General features: G+C 44.2%; 1 protein-coding gene across 3 annotated transcripts in view; it reads left to right on the plus strand.

Moving 5' to 3' along the window:
* The first annotated feature begins 455 nt into the window (after window positions 1-455).
* The window catches only part of LOC134855180 (uncharacterized), a 92,045-nt gene continuing 66,221 nt past the window's right edge, over window positions 456-26,279 (plus strand). For 2 of the 3 annotated variants that reach the window (XM_063871608.1, XM_063871610.1), the window contains exon 1: window positions 456-476. The gene's annotated coding sequence lies outside the window, so the exon portion shown is untranslated. The remainder of the gene's footprint in view (window positions 477-26,279) is intronic. The other variant, XM_063871609.1, reaches the window with a different exon arrangement.

Here is a 26,279-nt window from a genome sequence, read left to right on the forward strand (position 1 = left end):
CACTAAAACATAACCTCCAACTAATTGATTCAGAAGCATATTAGGAGGTGGAAAATCGTTTTGCAAGCAGAACTGGGACTTCCGGTGAGTGAAGCCTATATTGTGCCAATGAATGCAAAATCCTAGGTGTGATCGGTCATGGCAAACTTCTGTGGGAGTCATTATCGCTACACATGTCAATGGTGGAAGCGTCTAGCCACAGAGTGATGATTGATAAGGCCTTCTCCGTACTCAAGTGTGTACGAGAAATCTAGCGACTTTGAAAAGCAGAGCACGAGTGTAAAGTACTCAATAACGCCCCAGCTGTGGACTAGAATGATTCTCCCAAAAGAAGCTTCTCCGCTGGACAATAGGCGTACGATGAATCCCTGCGAGAGGTGAACCTGCTACCAGTATCATTATATCGTCAACTGATTGACCTTCTTTTCCTTTTTAACATCCATGACTAATTGTTTTGATAAACTTATTAAATAGTTTCATGTGATAGGATACGCTCATAATGGTACGCTTGTAAGAAAAAAGCCTGGTACGGGAATTTAGAGACAAGTTCGTCAAGCCGCGATACACCCCCTCTACCCGGACATCCCCGCCAGAACCTCCACCCGTGAAAAACCAGGTTCTAATTACTTTCATTTCTTTTTTATTTGTTTGTTAAATCTAATTCTCCACAATCGATTTAACAATCTATTCTTTCCCTTGTTTTGTCTGATTTGTACCCTGTTTAGTGAATGTCCTTACCGAGGTAGAGGCCGAAGTGGCTACCCAAGTGGAGCAGGAAATTGGTAATAGGAACCTCAAGGACCAAAGATGTCGGAGCCACCGTTCACTCGTGTAGAGGTGCAAAACTAGCCGACCTTGCCGCTACTGTCTCACACTACCCCTCGCAGAAACTGAACTGTGTTACTATAGTAGCCGACTTTAATGATAACTCATCTACGGTTTCTGACCTTGCTAGTGATTGGAGATTTTTTTAAATAAATTTGATAATTCATAAGTTTAACACAAATGTGCTTATTATCCCCAAAACCATCCTCTCTGCAAATAAACAGTTCATAAACAGAAAACTTGGTGCTTTAAATAACCCTTTGTTTTGCGTTTTTATTACATTTTACCACTCAAGAATTTGAATTTTTCCCCCAACTAAACGTTATTTTTAGTGCTAATATGTTTTGTAAAGATGGTATTCATTTTTCCTTTTATGGCAATAAAATTTTCAGTTTATTGCTCGCGCAGCTAACTTGTATATATTCACCATAAAATTATCCTCCTCGCTGCCAAATTATGGCCGATCAAACAAACTGCCATTTTTGCAAACGCCACCTCCGAAAAGGAGGCATATGAAGTGTCATTTGCAAAGCATACATCCATGTCTTATAATTTAATGGAAGCAAGGCCTATTTGACTTTCACTGAAGCGAAAATACTCCAAATTAGACCTCCAAAACAGAAGAAGTCCGAAGTAAACGAGGAAGTTAATCAATTCGATAAACTAATGAGTACAGGCAAAATATCTGCCTCCATTGGCTGCCTTTCAGACAAGAAAACAAAAGGAGTACTTCCCCTAAACGAATTCATTGAAGGAAAAACAGTCCTTAACATCCTGAAAGAAAAACACCCCCCAGCCAAAACAGCGAACACTAACTACACAACCGAATTAAATGAAGACACAATGCCATACCACTCCTCTATATTCGAACAAATAAAAGCCAAGATTTTGGAAAATCAACCCTGAAGAGGCACGGAAGCCACGGTCCCTCAGGTCTAGATGCGTGGGAACGGAGAAGGACGTTATTTCACTTCAACCAGAGATCCATTGAGCTTTGCAAAACAATTGCTAAACTATCCTATACAATAGCAAGTGAAGTTGTCCCACATGAAAACTTAACAGCTTACAACTCGTGTCGCCTGATACTTCTGGGCAAAAATCCAGGGGTACGGCCCATTGGTATAGGTGAGGTTCTGAGAAGAATAATTGGCAAAAAAATCACCCAATGTATAAAATCAGACCTTAAAAATATCGGAAAAAACTTTCAACTCTGCTTAGGCCAGAAGTGTGGAATCGAATATGCTATCCACAGCTTGAGGAAGTGTGACATTCGACCAGAACTGACAAAAAAGGCCATTTCGAGTTATTAGCCGCTGACCTTGAGAATTGGCAGTTTTAGCAGATTAGCGACGTTATTTGAACAAATAGACAAACTGTGAAGGTCAGAATATTCTGGTATGTTCAGAACAATAGTTGCGACAGAAATAGCAACGGGAAATAGAAAATAAGAATTGAACAAATCAAGGAGTTGACAGAGACCGCTCCGAGTTGTAACGATTGTGTCGCTACAATCGTTACGAAGCCATTCACACCAACGGTGAAGGGTGGAAACCAGCCTTCCAGAGAGGAAATAAATGTGTTATTTCCACGGATTCAGGAATCCGGAGGGGCCTCGAGACCTGAACTCGAACTATTTTATACGAAATTTTAGCTTACTGGTTATGTCCTGAATTGAATTTATTTAACATCTGGATTCATTTTCTGACAATGAGAAGCTAGGAGTAAAGGGAAAGGGTTGATCCATCTTCGATGGAGATGATGATTTTTATCTATTGAAACAAAAACAATGGTAATATTATGATTAGTAGTAGCCCTGTTTTTAGGAGTGGCCTCGTGGTCTGGGGATACTGAGACCCAGCCATGAGCTCACTATTCTCGCATATAATTAAACTAATTTGAGTGTTTTGACCGAAGCCGAAAGCAGTAACGTTTTTGTCGACCCGATGTTAGAAAGACCACCAAAAGAACTGGCTTTGGTAGAGACGGTGAAAAGCATGTACAGCTTTGTTGAGACGCTAGCCAGTCATTTTATAGCTAGCTTTATTTTCCGACGATATGTACTTCCGGGCGAATGTTACATAGATGTTTTTATGGCGCTCCTGGTTGTTATTCCTTTTTAACATCATGACCGGCAGAACCGTTAACGAGCAATCCGCGCCCTTAATAGGCCCTAACCGCCGGGGCAGAAGGTTAATTCGGAACACGGAAGCCTTCCGGATTCCCGTGAATAGCTTTTTAACCAAGTTAAGACCGAAAATCCACGTTCCAGGAAGGGTGGGGGGATCGGCCGTCCCCTCGTTACCTGAGAGGTTTGTGACCAAAAATGCTTAAAGATATATAAGAAACCAAACAAAAAGTAGTATAGTACCCAAAAAAAACAAAAAACAAAAAAAAATTAACTGAAAAAACCAAAAACAGTAAAAAAGTAGAAATTCAGTAGAAATCATCCCCCCAGACGAGATTTGATCCGACCCTCCCGTTTGTTGTTGTTAGATACACTGTTGTTACAGGCAATTATATCAGTCAGGATCGTTACGATCAACTTTGTGGCCCGGTTGTGAGGTTTGTACTGTAGGGTTATTTGGGTATTTAAGCACGTTAACGCTAATTTGCGCTCAATCCGGAAGGGTCACGGGATTAGCGGAGAAGACTGTTACGGCAAGCAGTTCAAGGAGCAACAAGAAGGGGCCCAACGACAACAACAATCGACTGTTGGGTATCGCTAACAAGTTTTGTATCCCTTTAGGTACAAAAATAAGATTGTAACCTGTGGGGGGCTCGACAGTGCTGCACTGTAGTGACCCTTCACGAACTGCGAACTTCCGAGTTAAGCACCTTAATTCGGATATTGAACAAACCCGCAGGGGTATAGTATTAATAGTATTAATACTTATACAGCCAATATTAATACTCTTATGTCGTTTCTCAGTGAAAAACACAATAAGCGGACCGGTTTTTAGGGTCAAAATAGCGACATTTTGATCCCCCCACAAATCGCGATTTTTGAGATTTCAATTTTTTTGAAATAAAAAAGCACCAAATAAGTGTGTTACATTGTAACTGTACTAGTATAATAGGTAGAACCGGTTGAGTTTAGTTCAGAAGTGGTTGGAACTATTTGGGTACCAAAAACCGAATTTTCGTGATTTTTGAAAAAACGGAACACTATAAAATAAAATTTTTTTTTGGAAATTTTGGAGTTAGGACAGTGAAAAGTGTTGTTCGGACAACGTCCACTAGTGAATCGACCGGTTTTAAAACCCGTTTGCCGATAATCTTCCGGGTTACAGAGAAATCGAACTTAATGTGTTTGATTTAGTGGATTCATCAATCCGGAGGGGTCCAAATAGCATAGTTTTTTTGCAAACTTTTTCAGCTAGAGCGTTTTAGATAGGGTTTTTGCGTTGATCTTGGTACCATTACATCAGAAATTATCTGAGCTTACCAATAAAAACATCAATTATTCAAAAAATTAAGCGTGAAAATTTTTTGAGACAGTTTTTAGCAAATTCACTAAATCGGGAAGGTAGACCCTTCATGTTTTATAAAAAAATTTTGGAAAGCCCTTACACCCCTACCAAAACGTGGTAACGGTTAAAAAAGGCATTTTTATGCTGTTTTAGACAAAAAGGGAAGGCTAAGGGCAACAGAAAACTTTAGTCAAGTCAAAAAAAGGCTAGCTATAAGACCCTTCACCGTTAAGGTGAATTGTCAAATAAGAGGCTTAACTGCAATCCGGAAGGGTCTTGGTAAAGAAGATACAACCTTCCTAGTTATTTCGAACAGCATAATAACATCGGAGAACGTATCCGGAAGGGTATCGGTTGAGGATTTAGAAAGTCTCCGAGAAGCTATTTTTTCAAACCCGGAGGGGTCCCAATCCGGAGGGGTCTCAATTTTGCCAATCAGGAGGGGTCTTATTTTTGCAAACCTGCAGGGTCGCAATCCGGAGGGGCTCAATTTTGATAATCCGGAAGGGTCTTATTTTTGCCAATCCGGAGGGGTCCCAATTTTGCCAATCCGGAGGGGTACTGTTTTTGTCAATCCGGAGGGTTATTATTTTTGTTAAGGACTTAGGTAAACAGAAGAAAAGATAGTAGTGAGAGGTATTAGGTTAATAAAAGACAGTCTAGGAACCAGTAACTGCACTGGTAGCTTGCCTCTCATAAAAGACCAGACCAAAACAGAACAGGTCCAAACTCGGATATTCGCGACACTAAGTCTAAATAAAAAACAAGAGTGTGTAACTCATTGGTGTGGATTGATTTGAGAAAAGTGATTGCCCTGAGGATTTTAGTAGGTCTAGCTCGGGCAGTCCGAAGGCAGATAGGTAAAACAGGACTCGGTCGGTGCAATAGACGCCCACTTGAGTAAATTACTGCCTTCAAGTTTTGTCTGTTTCGTGCAGCACCAAGCAGGTAAAGCTCTTTCTTTAGAAACAAGTTCGACTATTGTATTGCGACTGACTAAAAGTACAAAAAACATACGTTTTTCATAGAAAAAATTCTTATTTCTGTTGTTTATGGTTTTAAATCAATAATATTTGTGCTTGATTGGGTAGTGAGAACACTATCTTTTAAATAGACTGATATCATCATACTGTGCTAGCTCTCACATCTTACGACTAATAATCGATTATTATGAATAAATTGTATACGCGCTGTCTGCGATAACATACAAGGATTTGTAGTCACTATTTAATAGAAACTTTGGAATTTATTGTGTTGTGTTTTTATTATCAGTAGTCAAACTAAAAAGACACTAGCAATCGATTTGAGTGTATAGGCAGTAAGAAGTGATAAATTGAAAATGAGTCTAGACAAGTCGAAGATACCTAAACTAAGTGATAGCTCTAGAAAATTCATACCAGAGAAACAGAGAAAAGCAATGAATGACCCTTTGTGGAAAGGATCACACGAACCCCGACCGACAAAGGGGAGACGGTTTCAGGCAGAATGGTTGAGACCAGGAGTCAAAAGTCCTCAGAAGAGCGAAAGACAATGCTAGAAGTGGAGGTCTATCCAGACCAGGCCATGGATGAGAACCAGGAGAGATATGGACCGGAGGGGAGAGGAAATAGAAGGCTGGCGGGTGAGTCTACTCCGGTAGAACAAGTCCAAGATTTTGCCACTTCCACCGGGACACTGGACCGAGAAGAGATGTCGGAACTGTCCGACATCTCTACTGAAATAGTGGCAACTAGAAGATCACCCACAGACAACACCATGATGGCAGGCGTGACGGAGAAACAGGCAAAGTTCTCATCGTTTTCAGAAAGAGTGAAGAACACTTTCGGAAACATCTTTCCATTTACCATGGGAGCGGGTGGAGGCGATGAAGGAGAATCCCAGGAAGAAGAAGAGGACGATGACGAGCAAGTTGATTTTGGATCTCGAGTCAGCCTCAATAGTTCGACTCAGGAGAATGAAGCATACACCGACAGGGAGACTGGTACCATGGACCATTTTGGTGTAGTGAGGACAATAAGCAAAACCACAAACACAACAGGCAAGTCAGGAGACTTTGTGTGTATGACGAATTCGGAAATGCAAACTGGGGAGAATAGAAACACAGGGCTAAGCAACGCACAGGCGGATCCAGAGGTGGACAATGAAATGGCTTCGAGGCAGAGAATTAAAGCCCGAATATCGACTAGCACCAAGCTACCTGGGACCGACAGGGTGACACCGCCACTTGTGATGCCACTAGTAGATAACGGAGCATCAATTGAAGAAGTCTTGACAAACATAGTGGGCAGCATAGGAGAACAAAATGAACAGATGTCTATAAGAATGAGTGAAATTGAAAGAGCAGTCCACGTCGAAAGAGAAAGTCTGCGGGAAGAAATAAACCGCAATAGACAAGAAATTGGTAGAAGCGAAAAACGCTTGAAGGAAAGAACAGATGATCACTTGGTGAAGAACTTGTGGCGAATGACAGGGGAGGCGGAGCAAAGAGAGTTACGGTTGAGAGACGACATGGAGAAGTTAAGAACATAACAAGAGCAGACTCTTGGGACTCTTGACACAAAGATAGATGAGATGATGCGGTAAACTCAGGCTATCATGGATAGGCTGGACGGGCTGCTAGGCAGCAGGAGTGGATCAAAAGAAGGGGGACCGAGCTTGGGAGAAGCCAAAAGGGAGCCGAGGGTGAACTTCAATGAACAACAGAACAGAAGGACGACATATGGATCCACGAGAGGTAGAGGCATTCATCAGGCTATGCCACAGGGAATAATAGAACATGGGGCCCAAACATCAGAGGAAGTTTAAAATGGCTACAGACAGACCTCAAATGAACGACCGACGCAAGGCACACATGCGAATGGGGGAAGTGATTCCATTAACAAAATCATGCGAGCCCAGGGAGGAGTGATGCGAGTAAAGGGAGGAACAATATCAGCGATTCGGACAGAAGGGAAGTATCAAATACAGAACCCTTATCAGGGGGTGATGATCTTCAGGCGGGGCATTCAAGAGATGCTGCCTCAATGGCCACAGCCTTTGAAGCTCTGAACAGGTCTTTGGAAACGTTCTTACGAGGTTATCTAGAACCAATGAACGTAGCGAGAAGTCTAGAAGGGTTTTCATGAAACCAAGATGCTACAAAGACGAATCTGATGGCTGTGTTGATACCTGGATAGAAGTAATGAAACTGCATTTCGAGGAAGAGGACTTGTCAGAAAGGCAAGAATGCAGTGCGCTAACCAGTAACTTGGAAGGGACAGCCCTGAACTGCATGATGGTCAAAAAGCAGTACCAGCTGGACACTGCTGAGAAAATCTTTGAGATCATGTTAAATCGTTTTGTCTCAGGAGTGCAGGGACACCAAGCCATGATGCGCTTCGTGAAGCGGAGGCAACGAGAAGATGAGATGATATACAAATTTCTGGACAATTTAGAGATGCTGAGAAGGTGTAGCCAACCAGATGAGTCGAACAGAAGGTTGAACCTGGCAGTAGCCTCAAAATTCATCAATGGTGTGAAGATTGATAATTTTCGGACAATGTTGGCAATACATTGCGCAACACTCTCAACCAATGCACGTTGGTGCATTGTTTGAGAGTGTTGTGCAATGTGTGCACCAGAGGAGTTGAGACTCAAATCAAAATAGTATCTTTTATTGAAGCCTACTTCGAGATCTGGATATTACAAGAACAATTATGGCGATTTTAACAACGGGCCAGCAAACCAAGGGAACAACTGGTACAAAGGGACGATATGGACAAGAGACGCTCTTTTGCAAATTGCAGTTCGACGGACCATCATATGTCAGCATGCCCAACTTACAAACAGGGCATGAAAGCAATAGGCTTTAGCCTCGAGGACGAAGATGCGTCAGAGATCGACCATGAGGATTTCATGAGAGGAGAAATGCAAAATTCGGCCCGAGGTGTTTCTTTTGCAACCTTGAAGGTCATTTTAATTCTGATTGTCCGACATTTTGGGATGCTGTAGCAGACATCAAGCATCCAAGGCATGAGGAAGCTTTATCGGGAGTGAAAGCCAGCAAGGCTAGCCTATTGACTGAGGCGGAGGCGCGCAGAAAAGAAAAACCGCAAGAGCTGGCAACGAAGAAAATGCAAGCGGTAAAGGAAGATACGTGTGAACCGGAACCAGTGACTGCGGCAGATGACTTCAAGATCGATTATAGGGCAGCCGCGAGGGATGCTCTAAATCGAGTCCAGCAGGAACTGGTAACGAAAGAGATCGAAAAAAGTGAAGCTCGAGTTGGAAACTGAGAAACTGCAGGAGAAGCTGAATACCTTCGAGGCATCAGAAGTCGAAGAAACAAAAGCACCAAGTAGTTTGAGCATGAAACTAAAGGTGATCTCCGAGCAGAAAATCGGTATGGTTCCACAGGGAAGCAAAATACAATCAATAACCTCGGTAGCGGAACACCAGGTATTCGGAAATCTGAGTGAACCATCAGAGTTCACTTTGATGCATTTGGACACATATGCAGATTATCTGAAGCAGGTGGAACCACGCACTGAGTCAAGAGCTGTGCAAGTGCTACTAAACACGGGTGGCCCTCGCATAAAGAAGCTTCATTGGCGCTACGTGAAAGTCTATGGACCGTATCAAGTGATGCTGAACGTAGATGGAATCAGTATCTACACTAGGACATATGTGACAACAGACAGTGACCAAATAGGGCAGATTTATTTGGGTGAAGAAGAATACAAAGTCCGTAGGATAGGCCATGACGCCATGATGGAGCAAGACGCAGTCCCCATTGGATACGAAGCAGATGTGACTGCACATCTGCTCGACGCCAATGGTAGGAAAATCGGAGTCACAGGGCTCTTGGACACAGGAACAGTGGTGAGCGTGATGCCGATAAAATCTTGGGAAAGAATGGGCTTCACGAGGGAAGATCTAATTCCGACGATTCTCCGACTGGCTGCAGCCAATCGAGGAGCGATTTACGTAGCCGGAAGAACACCAATAACGGGTTCTCCACATGGGAGGACGGGATCTTTGGATGAGCTTCCTGGTAGTAGAGAATCTGGACGACGCCGACCAATTCATCTTGGCCAGAGATTTTGTCAGGAATTTTGATGTGATAATTGACTTGAACAACGGTCTAATAAGGATCAGAAACCCGGATTGTAAGTTTGTTAAGAAACCAAATAATAGAATAATAACAGATGAAAACAAGGTACCGATTTTTTTAGATAGAAAAATAAAACTACAGCCGGGACAGGCCGTAGTGGCAATTTTTAGACTGAGGAATTCGAATTCGATAAGTGATAGTAAGCATGTTTGTTTGGTACCGAACCCAAATAGTCAAAGTTCAGTGATTTTAGGCCGGAGCTTCTCGGTAACTCGAAACGGACTGTGTGTCAGTGTGTTATTCAACACACTGGACACCGCGTTTTCAATCCAGCGTGGAAAGAAACTTGGTTACGCTTTGCCGATGAGGACCGACTATGAGGAAACACATAACTTGAAGAGATATAATGTGAAAGACTGTCCTTATCATGCCAATAAAGATAAAACTTTAAAAAAGATTAATGAATTCAAATCGATTCATAAACTGTTTTCAATGAAGTCTGAGACGGATGACGGCTTGTCGAGCTGCTCAAAGTTTCCGGAACGCCCCTCGTCATATGAACTAGAATCTGACAAACCGGTGTTGCCAGAAATAGAACACATAAAAGGGAAAATAGGCGAGGGAGATTTTGAATTATTAAGAGCGGTTTTAAATCGGAACGCGGATGTATTTTCAAAACATAGAGCGGATATCGGATGTTGTACCTTGTCGAACACAAAATTGAACTAGAGGAAGGCACCGTTCTTCACAAGGAAGGCGCAAAACGAATGACTCCACATAGGTCGGAAGCGTGCCGAGTGGAGATTGAAATGTTGCACGAATACGACATGATAGAACCCTCGAAATCGCCATGGGCTGCGGGGTAGTAATGCCGAAAAAGAAAGGGGGCAGCATAGGTTTTGTTGCGACTTTCGCTACTTGAACGCGGTGACAAAAAAAAGATGCGTACCCGATACCGCGGATAGACGAGAGCCTCTCTAAACTTGGCGATGACAAGTTCATCACCACACTGGACTTGAGTTCTGCCTTCTGGCAAGTCCCTCTGCGGAAGAAGGACAGAGAAAAGACCGGATTCGCGTGTGAATTGGGGCAGTACCAGTGGAAGAGGATGCCTTTCGGATTGTGCAACGCAACGGCCACGTTTCAAACACTGATGGCTCAGGCTTTCACCAGAGTGACGAAGAAGTACGGGAATCTTGAGATGTGTTACGTGGATGACGTGGTCATAGCAACACCAACCCTGGAAGACCACATTGATTGACTCGATGAGGTCTTTGGATGCATGAAAAGAGCAGACTTGAAATACAAACCATCGAATTGTGAAATCCTTAGGGATTCGATCAAGTATCTAGGAAGAATGGTGGACAGGCATGGCGTGAGGCCGGACCCGGAAGCAGTAGAGGCTGTGTTGACATGGAAGGCTCCCAGAATGGACACACAACTCTTGAGCTTCCTAGGGTTTGCCAAATATTATCGTGAGTTCAACTGGAACAAGGAAATTTGTCCGGGGAGACTGACGGTGAAGAAAGAGGGCGAGTTCAGGATCAAAACCCGGGACAAAAAAATTTGTCCTGGGAGTCTGTTGTAGAAGAGAAGGTTCCCGATGGGGAACAGGACCTGGAAGCTAAAATTTTGCCGGGAAGCTCAGGTGGATAAGCAGACGCAGAGAGCTGACCCAGGAGAGGGAACAGGCTCCGTTACAGACTTTTCAATAGATGATAATTCTCGGAACTCAGGAAATGACACCTACTCGGACAGGAACTCGAGCTCGGGATTGGAACTGTCAGAAATAGCGATCCACACACTACTAGTGGAGACTCGAGCGAGGGATCTGGACAGGGAGGTGTATCAAGACCCTGAAAGTGATCGCTACCTCATACCAGGTGAAAGAGTCTTTGACAACGAAGCAGATGATCTGAAAACAATAGCAGTATCGAAACGTTCGATAAGCTTGCTGCCGCAAAAAGAGGTACTCAGGACTGATCTCCAGCCGTTCAAACAAGAAACACAGCCGTTGGCAAAGATTTGGTGCGTTAAGATGGAAGAAGACACGCATCAGCCCAATGAGCTAAATAGTCAGATGAGGGTAATGAAGACGTACTTGAAGGCAAGATACAGACTCTCGGACCTACTAAGAGCGCAGAGAAATGATCGTATGACAAGCAACCTGAAAAGGTGGATAGAAAATGGTGCTCCGGACAAAGGTGAACTGGAGGAAGACAGTTACCGCATTCTGAGACAGTATTTTATGCAGAAGGAAGGACGGTTATATCTAAACAAAGATGGGATCGTGGCTTGCAAGAGAAGAGATGAAGAGAAAGTGCTATACAAGTACACGCGATAGTGTTGCCGCAACTCTATCAGACAGAACTTTTATTCAGGTCGCATGATCAGATGGGCCAGCAGGGAATCGACAGAGTATATCAGATGATCCTGAAGCGCTTTGAGTGGCCAGGAATGAAAAAGGCATGCGAGAAGTGGGTATCAGCATGTCTGTCATGCCAAAAAGTCAAGGATCCAAGAAAATTGCGATTTCCTTTGCAGTCGATCGATTTGTCTGACCTCAACGAGGTGGTGCAGATAGATCACCAAAAGATATGAATGACGGACAGTGGTTATAATCAAGTCTTGATCATGATAGATCACTTCACGAAGTATGCAGAGGCCGTACCCTGCATAACTGCCTCAGCGGAAGAGACGTGAAATCACCTGATCAATACGTGGATAGCGAGACATGGTTGTCCGATGACATTTCAATCGGACAATGGAACAGCTTTCGTGGGAGAACTTACGAAAGAGCTTATGAGACGCTCACAAGTTGCTCAATCTCATTCCACGACATACCATCCCCAGACGAATGGCTTAGTGGAAAGGCAGATTCGCACGTTAGTGTCGATGCTGAGGGTATATTGTTCCAGGTACATAACCGATTGGGACAGATACCTTCCAAAGGTGATGGAGCTTATAATAGCACGCAACACTCCACCACCGGAGTTACTCCACGCATGATGCTAACCGGACACGAGAAGTCTCTGCCCTTGACTTTCTTCTAACCAGAATATGAGGAATAGAAAACGTCTCTACAGGTCTATGTAAGGGATGTGATTAGACGTCAGCAAGAGTTGAACGACTTCTGTATACGAAATACTCAGCAAGCACAGGCAAGGCAGATGAAAACATTCGACAAGAAAGCGGCGGGTGCAAAAGCTTACTCGGTAGGAGACTACGTATGGGTATTTCAGAACGTTATGTCACCAAAAGGAACGAAAAAGCTCCTAAAAAGTGGAGGGGACCTTTCATGATTACAGAAGTGCACCAGGAGGGCCGCTTTTATAGACTGAGTACTGGCTGAGCCGCAAACTACGAGATCATTAAGTCACACCACCCATCGACAGAAGACTGGTGTATACCTGCAGACATGGAAGAAAGGGATTATCCAATGATGGACCCTGCTTGTGAGGTCAACGAAGAGGGCACCAGGGAAAAGAACGATGGAAATGAAGTCGTAGAGGAAATAACAAGTCTACCACTGGACATGGATCCAAACGAGGTGATTGGGGCGGATGATGAAACCTTAACCTACGCGGAGGAGGACTGGCAAGACCCCGAACAAAGGAAGGTCCCAAAGAATTTGGAACCAGATCTTCCATTTACGATACAGACTCGACAGAATGACAGGACAAGATCCAAGAAGAAATATAACCCTTACGGTGACGACTTTGTAGTTGACAGGATAGATCTTAAGAAGATAATGGAAGAGGTAGTGGGTCTAGAAGGAATAACTGTGTCGCAAGAGATCGACATAGTTGATGACCATGATGAGGAATGGATCGTGGACCGGTCGAAACCCGAAGAAGAATTCGACGACGAGCAACAGCGATCTTTCGAACAAGATTTGACGAATCCGCATGTTTTGGAGTGGCTGAACGAAATGACTTCGGACCCAAAGGAGACCAGAGTCACAATCCAAGATGTAGATCGTGAAAGCCTGAAAAACATAAAAACCGAACGAGAGGATCCTTCCTGGGCTGCCCAGGAAGGGCGATTACTCAATCCAGCCGGTTTGCAACCTCGACTTGATATCCGGTATGCGATCGAGGGGGAGGTTGATGGATATTTTGTCCGGGGTGTAGGGATATGACTTATCGACACTGAAAAATTATTAATAAAAAAATTTAGAATAGCAAGAGAAACAGGAGATTTAGAAGCAGAAACAGGTGAGGGCCCTAAGAAACCGGACATAGGGAGGGTAGTTGAGTCATATTTTAACATCCCAAATGAATATTCGAGTAGCATAATACTGACAGATAGCGATTTCATACTCACAAATAGAATATGTGAGATAGCAATCACAGCAGACATGAGTTTTAGGACAGCGCTAGCAGGGGACTTTAAGAGAGAATATAAAAACAGAGAATTCCTTTGGAAGCAAAGACCAGGAAAAGGGGGCGTAGCAGCCGTGCCTCCGGCGGCGTCACAAATACCGGGAAAGTACTTTTGCTTCTTGGCGACGAGGGCGACGGAGAAGCGGCACGTGGACCCGGAAAACCTAGTCTTGTCCTTGAAGAGATTGAGAGACTTCCTTGTGGAAAGGGAAGTGAAGACGCTTTCGCTTCCAGCTTACGATCTGAACAGAGGACGATTACATCCACGGGAGCTGTACGCGCCGATACACGTAATCTTCTCTGATACTAATATACAAGTATACTTACATAAGAATTATTACTTAAGTATAGGCTGAGTTTAGGTGGCATACAAGAGGGCGTCATACTGAAAGTGTGTTGTGTGTGATATGTGTGTTATGTTATGTTATGTTATGTGTTATGTTATTAAGACCCTGGGTAAGAAGGAGTTAGTGACCATGAACAACTGAATGACGATCTTAGGAATAGATCCAAGGTTTGGACTGTCCTTTCTTAGGTCGAATTCCAAAATTTTAGAAACGGATTGATTTCAAAAAACTTTAAAATCAAAATCTTTTTATCTGACTGTTTTAAATAAATTTTAACAAGAAATTAGTCTAAAGCTGACAAGTGTGATATTCGTGACCTCTTTTCCAGATCCTGATTGATCATTTGATCACTCTTTTGAGTTCAATTTATTGAATCAATAGCAAAACCAAACCTGAAGAGAGAATGGACAATTTTAACTTGGATGAATTGATGGACCTGGCAGAGGCATATGGAGGACCGATGGTAGATGCGATCTATCGTCGGCTAATGGATCGAGACTTCGCTCTGGAGGACCCAGAGGTAGTCATGTTGCTGACCGCCTTGATAAACATCTTGGGGCATGACAGCCGTGAAGACCGCCCGGCGGAAGTCTTATTGATGGCAGCATATGGAGAAAGGGGAGTACTAGACCGCCCGAAGATGAGAGTGATGAGCTGCAGAAACGGGGCTCTCTCAGGGAGTGACTTGGTGCACGAGCCTGGATTGGGAAGTTTGAGGACTTACCAACAGGTGAGATGCCTTTGCCCACCAAGCCTAAGCCTGGAAATGAACAGCGAGGCTGCCTCGTCTAGTTCACAACTGAGAGTAGCTGTGCCACCAGAGAGGGCGAGAGAAGAAGAAGAGGTTCAAACGAACGAAACCATGCAAGATCTAAATGGGACGAAAGACGAACTGGAAAAGACCAAGAAGGAGCTGGATGAAATGACCAAGACCATGCTCAGTATGAAGAAGTTAGAGAAAAGTGGAAGAGACTGTTCTAGGATTGTAGCAAGAAGCAGAGTGAAGAAATAGAGCGATTGAGGCGGGAGTACAAAAAGCGATCGGAGCGGCTAGCGTTGACAGCCGTGGAAAAAGCGACACCTACAAGGAATACTACTCGTGGGCAGTCCCCGATGAGACTCTTGACACCTCGAGAAATGAGTCAGACGACGGAAACGCGACTCCCAGTGACAACTGGTCGAGTGGCGATCCCGGACCCGAGTGATACCTTAGGTGACCCAGTCGTGGAGCAAACGGTGAGAAAGCTGATAGAAACAGCTGGCCGGTTGGTTGCCAACAGGAATGCGCCAGGTTCCGGGGTGGCTGCACCCTTTGGAAAAATCGGCGACACGGGCAGACTACAACTCTCCCAAGACGTGATAACCAAACAGGGATTTAGTGATGCAACGTTACCAACGAGAAACTCTAGGGTCCCGGACCGGAAAATACGAGAGATGCGGGCAAAGAAAGTGTCCCGAGTGATAGAGGTGCAAAAGAACAATCAGTTGAGGTATAGCTTCACAGGAGTTCCGGATACGGATCCGAGAGCCTGCTTCAATCGAGCGACTTGGAACCCAGCAGTAAACCTGCAGCAACCGCCAAATGGGACATCACATCTGATACTGGGGGTTAGCTTGGTCAGAGTGCTTTAAAACTTGAGGACCTCCTGGATAACTGGGGCGATGGCTTTTGGAGGTGCGACGATAGCCCAGTTACTACGGATGGTGGAGCTGATGAACCCCGAGAGCATCCCTATCGTAATGATCCGAATAGGGACGAATAATGTACCGAGAAGCTCAGATGAGGAAGAGGCACTATGGGAATCGATGATGGTGTGCCTATTTACTACTCTCTTGCAGAAGTTCAACTGCAAGGTACTGACCGTCTGCATTATTGCAATGAGCACGAGAACGTTGACAGCGACAGGGAGAAGACACAATGAGGAAGTGATCAGCTGGAACAACATTCTAAGGAATCTTGCAGGTCGGAACGCTGGACGGATGATCGTTATGGATATCGAACACGAGCTGAGAGCTATAAATCAGGCCAGACAGACTACTGACGGGATCCACTTTGATAGCATCAAAGGACAAGCCTGGTTGAACCGAGTCTTCCAAGAGCGATTAGATGAAATGGAAGTAGAACTCTTTGACACGGGAGTGCTGAAGAAGGAAGAGACATCGGAGAAGCCGGCAATTTCAATCTTTGTGCCTCCTAACTTGGAAACGCGTTTGTGAACGGTCCCAGCCGTGACGAACTATAGGCCGCAGAGCTCAAGCGAGCCAGGGCAAAGAACGGACGTACAATATCAATTGGGGGAAGCGCCCACGAGAAGGAACATCAATCTTAGACGAAGACTAGGGCCTGTCAACCCGACAGCGGGGACGACCAGCACCTCCAGATTGGACACGAGACCGGAGACGACGAGTACCAGTCGAAAGGAACGACGCCCAGATATGAGCTCTTTGATGTGGTCAAGACCCATCTCTTCTCCCTGGCACATGTACAAGGATGATCTGATGACACTGAACCTTCAGACGGTGAGCTTTGCAGAAGATGCCCTGAGTATGCTGAACGGAGTGAGATTGTCTGTCAGCGGATTGTACTCGATAACAGGCGTGGACTGGTTAATAGCTGCTGGCATAAGCTTCAGCTCTACGACTGCATTGAGGTTTGCAAATCTAGAGGGACTGCCCTGGAACAATACAATGGGTCCAGTGAATGCAAGACCGTTACAAGACGTGAGACTAAATCACGATGAAAAAAATCGAGAGGAAAGACCTGGAAGATTCTTGTCGACGAGGGCACCAATTGAACAACATGTAAAGATGTTCAGGCAGGTGAAAGCAACCCCAGGCCACGTGGAGGAATGAGCGTACCCGAAGCAAGTGAATCAAGAAGGTGATGTTCAGAGATACGGTGGGTTGAAGGCGATAAAGAAAGACAAATCCATCTTTGCTGCATACGACAAAGCAGAAATGAGGAAGGCTAAGGTTATGATAGTCGCGAGTTCAGACTTCGTATATACCTCCAAGTCTCTGTTTTGGCCCGATGTTATAATGTTGGCAGCGTTCGACCTAGAACTAATGCAATCCGTGTCGATGGCAATTGGGGTACAAAGACAGACAGAGATGCATCCGATCACAGCATCAATGACCATCTACACAGTAGGGGTTTCCTGAGCAGACTCAGAGAACCTACGACGGCCGAAAGCGCTGTATGGCCAGCGACAGTAGATATCCTCGAGTGAATGAGTGAAGTGAAAGATACCTTGAAAGAGGGTGCCTTCACTAGGATAACACCGAGAGCCATGTTCGCGCTGTCTCCGGGATATACACATTTCCCTAGTGAAGTTCGTGTATGCGATTGTGACTTTGTTCTCGGAATGGAAGTAGGATGTGATCATATCGACCCCAAATTGCGAGATAGAAATAGAGAATCCGAGGCCACTCAGGGCTGAATTACTTGCGGTGTGGTCGGATATTTCGAATGCGATGAGAGGATTCAAGGACCATGCACTACACATGCTAGTGTTGGACGAAGTGCTGGGGTTGGAACTGTCCAACTTCAGTCGACAACTCAAACTAAAGCCAGGAATTTACGATGACCATCGAGTAATCGTAGCAATGTCAACCGATTTATGGTTCCAAGGAAGGGAAGTAAAGGAGGAAGGAGAGAGAAGAAAGAACTCCAAGGAGACTAGAGCTCACTTGAAAACGATGGTTCTGAGAACCAAACCAGAGGCTAACCAGTGGCTGCACCTAAACCCTCGAGTAGCGGCATTGGGCGCGGATGCTTTCGAGCATGGCCCAGTAATGACCAGGAAGATTCATGCCTACTTAGTGAAGGAGTTGAACCTGGCCGAAAAGGCTGAGAAAAAGGCAGCGGAGTTCGTAAACAGAGTGTGCCAAGTTACCCAAAACTCTCTCGATATTTGACAAAAGAATTCCTCCAAACGGTAGTTGAAGTATCAATGGTTGAACTACTAGCCTTGTTCGTGACGTTTGGAGCAGAAAACTTTGCGAAAGGACCGATGGTACTGCTCACCGAAGGAATTCAGAACTTGCGATTAGATGGACTTCTAACGTTGATTGCGATAACACATGGAAACTTGGGAGGACTGATGAATTTGACGTGCTATCCAGAGCAGATGAGAGAGAATGTGAGGAAATTCGACGTGAAGAAATCACGGATTCCTGGAACAAGATAAGAGACTTGAGACATACTCTTATCCAGTATCTCCTGCAGCAGAATTGCTTTGGAACAGGAGAGGATGAGACGATTGAGAGGGAGGAAGACGTGCGATGACATGTTGGGGGCATGCCCCTGCTAACTGATCTGAGCCTAGCTACGAGGACCAGTCCCTTAGCGTTGATCAGAGGAGCCACGGAGTTCGTGACGGTCATCTATGGACCAGCAACAACGTTTGCGTTCCCTGATGTTAAAGTGGAAGCATACAGGAGGTCGGTGCTGCACCTGAACCTCATATCAGCAGTGGACGGGAGTGCGCTGATTTGGTGTGAGCAGCACGTATTGCGAGAACTCATGAGCGAAGATCTGTTGTTTGCAGAAGTATCGGAGCCAGACATGACGGTCGTCAACTCAAAGATCACTTCCGTGATCGTATGGGAGAAGTGGACAGAGGGCACATTGAAGTATTCCACAAGGTGAGAGAAGAGACGAAAGGTTGGGGTGATTACAAGAAGCTACCAGAGGAAATCCCTGAATTCCCTCTGATATGAAGGATGTTGCTCGGAGCAGTCTCCGTAGTGCAAACTCCTAGTTTGAGAGCGTTTGAGACATATGATAGGAGGGTAGCGAAATTCGCGGAAACGATGGATCCGTGTTTTGTGGGCAGGAATGCCGCAGTGTTACAGCATACGCAATTTGCTTACCCGGATCAAGCAACGAGAAGGCGAATAAGCAATGCAGCGACTCCGAAGCCTGGGGGATTTGACAGGGAATGGGCGGAACTGAATTTAGTTCCTATGAGGATGAGAGGCAGAGCTGAATTACCTGAGGCCTCCCTGATCTTGACGAGCGTGAAACCGGAGTGAAACCTACAGACGAGAAAATTCCTAGCATCCTTTGGCTATGAGGAGATCAAAATAGTCTATGGAGAGGAGGAAGATCAGTCAGCTGGCAGGCTAGTCATACCGAAATTTCCGGAAGTGGCAAGAACTGAAAAGCAAGGGCCCTCAAATTCGAAAGATAAATCAGAAGGAGAAGATGGGCAGGGAGGAAATCGTCGATCGGAGGAACCTATGCAACCGGATCCCGATCAACCCGAGAAGGAAGACGATAAGGCATCGACAGGAGGAGTATCCAGCCTAAACTTCAATTTCCTCAGTGATTTTGAAAACGGCGTGGATACGTTAGAAACGACTGAACCAGCAGACGAAGGTGCTTCCACGCTGGAACCTCCGTCGGCTTTTGTGGAAAAGAACCGGAAATTGCCGGAGAACGGCTCTCCGAGCAATTCTAAAGACAACCTCCTTCACCAAGGAGGAGAAGAATAGAAGGCGCTGCCAGAGTACCCTTTTTGGGAACATTACCCAAAGAAGAGTAGGAGTTGCATCACCGAGACCATGAAAATAGGACGGGATGTAGATTGGATAGAGTAGCCTTCATGGAAGAAGTCTGGACAGTAGTTCAGAGCTACGGAACCCAGTCCATTTTGAAACTAGGTCTCAACCGACCACTAATGCGGGAAGTCCTTGACGAACTCGATGCGATCAAAATTAGTGATTGATAAGATTAATGAAATGAAGATGAAACTGGGGAGCAAGGTGGTATCGAGGAAAGCGGGAAAGACGAAGGTGGATTCGGAAATATCGATAAAAGCTGTCAACTCAGCGAAAAGAAAACGAGCCGATGAAGTTATGGATTTGAGGTAAGTTGATGATCGATTGCCTGCACAGACAGAATTTTGACTGATGTAGCGATGGTGCCACCATTTCTCATGGCAGGGATGAAATCAACCGGTTATAAATCCAAGAGGAGTGACCGCACTCTGACTGGAGCAATATTGGAAATGGCAATACTCAGCCAATGTGGAGAGAGTACCATGAAAGACTTTAAACCGTCTCCCATGAACCACGGAAAAGGAAGCGTTGTAGGACAGCTACTCCCAGTAGAACACAACCGACTGAAAGTGTCGGAGACTGTATCAATAGATGAACCCGCCAGTGGATACATGGAGATGTTGGAGTACAGAAATTCGGCCAGAGGACACTTAAGGGCTCTGGAAGACAAAAGTGCCATGGGAGGTTATCTGGAGACTATGATGCAAGGCACCACCCTCAAGCAGAAGGCATACTGGACTCTGGCGTCGTCGTCTGTGATGCAGGTAGACACGATCGATCAGTTGGCGAGCCTTCCATGGAAAGCAGTAGTGTTACGGTACTTCGATGAAGAAATGAGGACCACGACGAAGATACATGCTCTGATAGCAGTATCTTACGTGAGAACTGAATTACAACTGAGGTTCGCCTGGTGCATGATCGGACTGACTCGCGGGGAATATGATTCAGAAGAAAGGAAGAGATCAAAAGAAGAGAAGGTATTCCTGATGACGAGCATGAGGGATCTGATAACCCAAGAGGGAGCAGCAGTAGAGTGCGCGAAGCGGAGAGACGCTCTCTGTTTCATCCGGTTCATGACAGAGCAAATTTCAGTGCCAGTATGGAACACTTGTGTCAAGATGCTCAGAGAAGGCGATGAACGAGTGAAATCCTTACTCTTGCTAGCACTGCTAGATATGCATCAAAGCAAACCATTGCGAGTAAACTTGAAAGAACCCGTGGAACTAGAACCCATGAGAAAAATAGATGAAATAAGGAGATTCTGAAACAAGGAGCTGAGGCTCACCAAGGAATCTATGGGAGCACTGCCGAAATCCAGTGAAAAATGTGGACCGATCAGTAAGAAGTCATACAGTTACGTGCCCGGAGTCATAGGGATAGCGTACAACCCTTTCCTAAGTGAAGACATACGCGATTGCTTCTTTGATTACGATCAAGCAGTGTTGCTAAGGTTCTCGACGTCGAGAATTGCAACAATTAGAAGTGCTGCTAATCAACAGGCCAAGCTGTGACTAGTCTTGGAAGAAAAAGTGGCTGCACCTTCAGTGCCAGAATCCTACAAACGAGTACAGTTTGGATTGAGATTCTCAGATCAATTACTGAGAACGAGCTTGATGGTGGTGTGGAAACTGATGAGACCATCATGGTTTCCTAATCCCAACGCTGATTCGATACTACGTGCAACACAAGATGTACAGAGGGAACTAAATTCAGACTGTAACCTGCGTGATCTTAACATCATCTATAACGTGATGACAACAGCCTCTAAGAGCAACGGGGGAGACAAAGTGGAGTTGCCCGGCTGGGGACCAGAGGACTGGATTAAACCTAGTAGCTGTCTGGCAGAAGTCTGTGGACTGGAAGGTCACATTTGTGGAGGGCTGGATTGCGTGAAAGCCCCGGAGAAACAACACAAGCAGTTGACGATATTGTTTGGGAACATTGTGATGAAGGCGAAAATGGAAACGGAGCTGATCGCAGATTGCCACGGAGAAACAGAGGTGAATCTAGTGACTGCACTAGGATTCTACAGCATGTTTGGTTCTTTAGAGTCACTATTGAATCTAGAACAGAAACATGAGATGGTCACGGCCATCAGTCTAAAAGTGTTCCCAGGAGTTTTGCAGACTGAGCAAAAGCACATAGGAAAATGGAGTGAAGCGATCGAGGCGGAAATGAACATCCGACTCAGTAAAATTTATCGTAGACCGTCGAGCACTATCTTTGGTGGGATCGACATTTGCTCCAATGTGCAAGAGCAGATACTCAGTGCATTTCGTAGCTGTGGATGTGAAGAACGATCGTGGATCAAGCCTTCTCAGTGCCAAAGTGCATAAGACTAGCGAGGATGTCAGAACAATTGTAGGATTTACTGTGCAAAGTGTTCTCAGCAGTTCCAGAGAGACCTAAAGAGGAGTTAGAATCGATACAGGGAAAGAAGTTCATGGGATACGCCAGTGGGAACTTCAGTGACTTTGAAAGACTGAAACAGAAAGGATCAACCGTTACGGATTACAATACAGTAGATGAGAATGATGAAGTTCACCGAGTGATGATGGAAGTGGAAATACTACTGGAAGCTTCGGGAAAGCGTAATTGGAGGAGCATCATGTTAACACATGATGAGTTTCCATGCCATTGCTTGCTGCAAATATGGTGGTACCCCGGTCGTAGTAATCTGGTGTTGATCTGGGACTGTGGAGAGCTGCTCTCCATGGGTTTACCAGACTCATCACGGCCCATAACGATAGTGATAGTGGGAGTTATGATGGCGATACGATGGCTGGAAGCTCACGTGAAGGTGAACAAAAGACAGGAGGCGCCGACGAGAGAACGATTGCAGAAGTTAGACTGTCTAAAAGATTTAGATATTTTTGAGACAGTGTGCAAATTCCTGAACATTCCGATGGAGGTGAGAAAGATATGGGCCAGAAGACGACTGATGCCATGGTTTAGATCCAACATGACTGCATGGTTGTACGAATATGCCAAGAAGCATGTGTCGAAGCACAGCAGAGTGTACTGTGCGTATCAGCTGGACATTGGAGCAGGAGCTTTCAAGCGAGCTCCTGTAACTCATCGGAGTGGAGTGACCACTGCAGTGAAGAGAACTTCTAGGAAGAGTGAGTGTAACGGAAGGGAAAAAGAAGAGATGTTCAAGGAAGATTTGGAGAGAAATGTGACGTTGTGTCTCCACAACAGCTTCTGCAGGATCAGAGAATCTAACGTGGATCCCCTACCTTGTTGTAAACAGAGGGTAGAAGAGCAGAAGTGTTGAAGGACTGCTTCCAACAGCGTCAGAATAGCTAACGATGTGTTGCAAGACACAGAAACTGAAAGTGCAGAGTCAGTATCATAGGAGGAAGAGATGGAACATTGACAAATGGCCGAATAACAAGATGCAAAACGAATTGAATTAGAAAAGTTTAGAAGCTTTAGATCTTCTAAACAGCGAAAAATAAGAAACAAAGAAAAACGAAAAAAGAAGAAGTTAAAACTCAGAATTGTTTTGTATGTGACGAAAAACTCAAGTGAGAAACAAAGCAACCAATTCGTAATTGAAAACTGAAAGAAAACATTTAGTTGAGTTTTGAACATTACGAATTTGTTGCAATTATAAATTTGCATTTTGATTTTAGTTAGTGGCTTTAGAGACACTTACTGTTTATTTAGAAAGGCTTGAGTGGAGAGTATATTTAAATATTCCAGCATGCATGATTGTTTTTGATCAACTAGGACGACTAATCACTTTGTGGTGATAATCTCTTGAAGACGGAGATTGTTTCATTGTTCTTTCTAACCACAGGGTTCCTTAATTTCAATATTCAGGACCATCAACAACTAAAACTTCCGAAAGGAAGAAGCATAATAGGATAATTTCAGCTTGTTGGTTGGCAGGACTGTCCTACAAACTAACACCTTTTTAAACCTAGGAGAAAAAATTTTAAATCAGGACATTGACATTGGAAGTCAGAAAAAATGTTTTATCTTAAGTCATATCCTCGGAAGTGCAGATTAGTGAGAGAATTTGGAAGGCTATAGGGGTGTAGTATGATGCCCTTTATTTTCTGCAGTGAGTCGATATGACGTGGATAAAATTGATTTCATGCACTTTGTAAATTCTGTTCGATGGCACCGTACCATTTTTACCAACATTACGATATTCAATGGGAACATTGACCAGGCTGTCCGGGGAGTATGTGAAATTCGACCAGAAATGATAAAAAATGCTATTTCCAGTTATTAGCCGCTGACCTTGAAAATTGGCAGTTTTAGCAGATTAGCGACGTTATTTGAACGATTAGACAAACTGTGAAGGTCAGAATATTCTGGTATTTTAAATGTTTAAAATTTCGAATGATGACGTCACACTTCCCGAAAACGTCGAAAACGGCCATTTCAGAAAAAAAAGTCAGAAAAGAAAGACAACAACAATATATGCGACAGAAATAACAACTGGAAATAGAAAATCAGAGCTGAACAAATCAAGGAGTTGACAAAGACCGCTCCGAGTTGTAACGATTGTTTCGCTACCGCCGTTACAAAGCCAATCACACCAACGGTGAGGGTGGAAACTAGCCTTCCGGAGAGGAAATAATAGTGTTATTTCCTAGGATTCAGGAATCCGGAGTCGTGTCGAGACCTGAACTCAAACTGTTTCATACGCATTTTTAGCTTCCTGGTTATGTCCTGAATTGAATTTATTTAACATCTGGAATCACTTTCTGACAATGAAAAGCTAGGATTAAGGGAAAGGGTTGACCCATCTTCGATAGAGATGATGATTTTTATCTACTGAACAAAAACAATCGTAATATAATAAATAGTAGTAGCCCTGTTTTTACGAAAGACCTCGTGGTCAGGGGATACTGAGACCCAGCCATGAGCTCGGTTTTCTTGCATATAATTAAGATAATTTGAGTGTTTGGACCGAAGCCGAAAGCAGTTAGGTTTTTGTCGACCCGATTTTAGAAAAACCAACAAAAGAACTGGCTTTGGTAGAGACGGTGAAAAGCACGTGGAGCTTTGTTTAGGAGCTGGCCAGCCGCTTTATAGCTTTGCTTTATTTTCCGTCGATATGTACTTCCGGGCGAATGTTACAAAGGAGATTGAGAAACCGGAAACGGAAGCCATACTAATTTTTGATGCAGAAAACGCCTTCAACTCGCTCAATAGAGAACTTGCTCTAAAAATGTAGAAATCCTTTGTCGGGCACTACATCATGCGCTGGCCATTTCATATAAACATCTCTCAAAACTATATGCGAAAACCACGGTTTCGGCATCTACCGAAGGCACATTGCAATCTGATCCCCTCGCAATGGCTATGTACGGAATTGGAAAAATCACACTGATTGAGCTCCTGCAAAAACCAAATCTCACCCAAAAATGATACGAAAATGATGGAAGCGCTGCAGGTGATCTTAAGAGTTTCCGTGCAATGCTGGACAACCTAGATGTGCACGGAAAGGCTTTCGGGTACAATGTGAAGCGTTCAAAGTGTCAACTAATATTAAAGGTAAACTGTCGTGAAAGCGCCATAAAAGTATTCGAAGGCACAAATATTACGATGGTAGACGGTTTCAGAATCCTTGGTTCGGTCATGGGAACACCGTCAGCATGCGACAAGTACATTGGAAGCGAAATTGAAAAGTCAGCTACCTAAATGAAAAGCTTTCAAAAATAGCTACAAAACATCACCACACAATGCGTACTCCTGCAACACAAAAGGAGTTCAAAATAAATTAAATTTTCTAACCAGAACAGCTCCGGAAGTATTTAAGAAAATGGATGAAACTGAGAAAAACGTAAGACAGCAGCTACTTCCTAGTATTACTGGTAAAAAGCATATAGCCGATGAAGATCGCAACCTTTTTGCACTACCTTTAATAATTGGAGGATTAGACATCCTTAGTAACACGGACTTTTCCAAAAATTATGATTGGTCACGAGCCATTTGTGATCCGTTAGAAAACAGTGATACAGAAATAGCTGAAACGGAACAAACTCTGATAAATAGAAACATCAAAACTGAGAAACAGAACATCACACTCTCGAAAAAGGCTAAAATTATGGAAAATTGCTCATCAGAGAAAAAACTGACAATAAATCTAGCGTCTTAGAAAGGAGCATCGAATTGGCTAAGCTTGCTCTTCCTAAAAAGAATACAATTTCTCTCTCAACAAATCAGAGTTTAAAGATTGGTTCATCTGAGATATGGAGGGGAACCTCCAAAAACCCCACATACGTGCCAGTGTGGACAACCGTTCACACTGACCCACTAGTAGTAGTAGTAGTAGTAGTAGTAGTAGTAGTAGTAGTAGTAGTAGTAGGGATTTAGTGTTTCCACAAGGGGTCCAGGCCCATGTCATCCTTCACGTCTCATATCGCGAGTCTAGTTCTACATTTGTTTGTCGCACAATCACATGCAAGCTTCCATGTGTATTTATTTCTTTCGTCATAGAGTGCAAATTTGTTCCAGAACACTTTGAGCAGGGCGCCTTTCAGTCCAGACCAATTTCGCAAATCTATCCTAAGTGCATTCGCAAGACGGCATGTCTGGTAAAAGAAATTTTGTTCACACCTGTACTTTGATG

Source organism: Symsagittifera roscoffensis, chromosome 10 (assembly GCF_963678635.1).
Source record: "Symsagittifera roscoffensis chromosome 10, txSymRosc1.1, whole genome shotgun sequence".
NCBI lineage: Eukaryota > Metazoa > Xenacoelomorpha > Acoela > Convolutidae > Symsagittifera > Symsagittifera roscoffensis.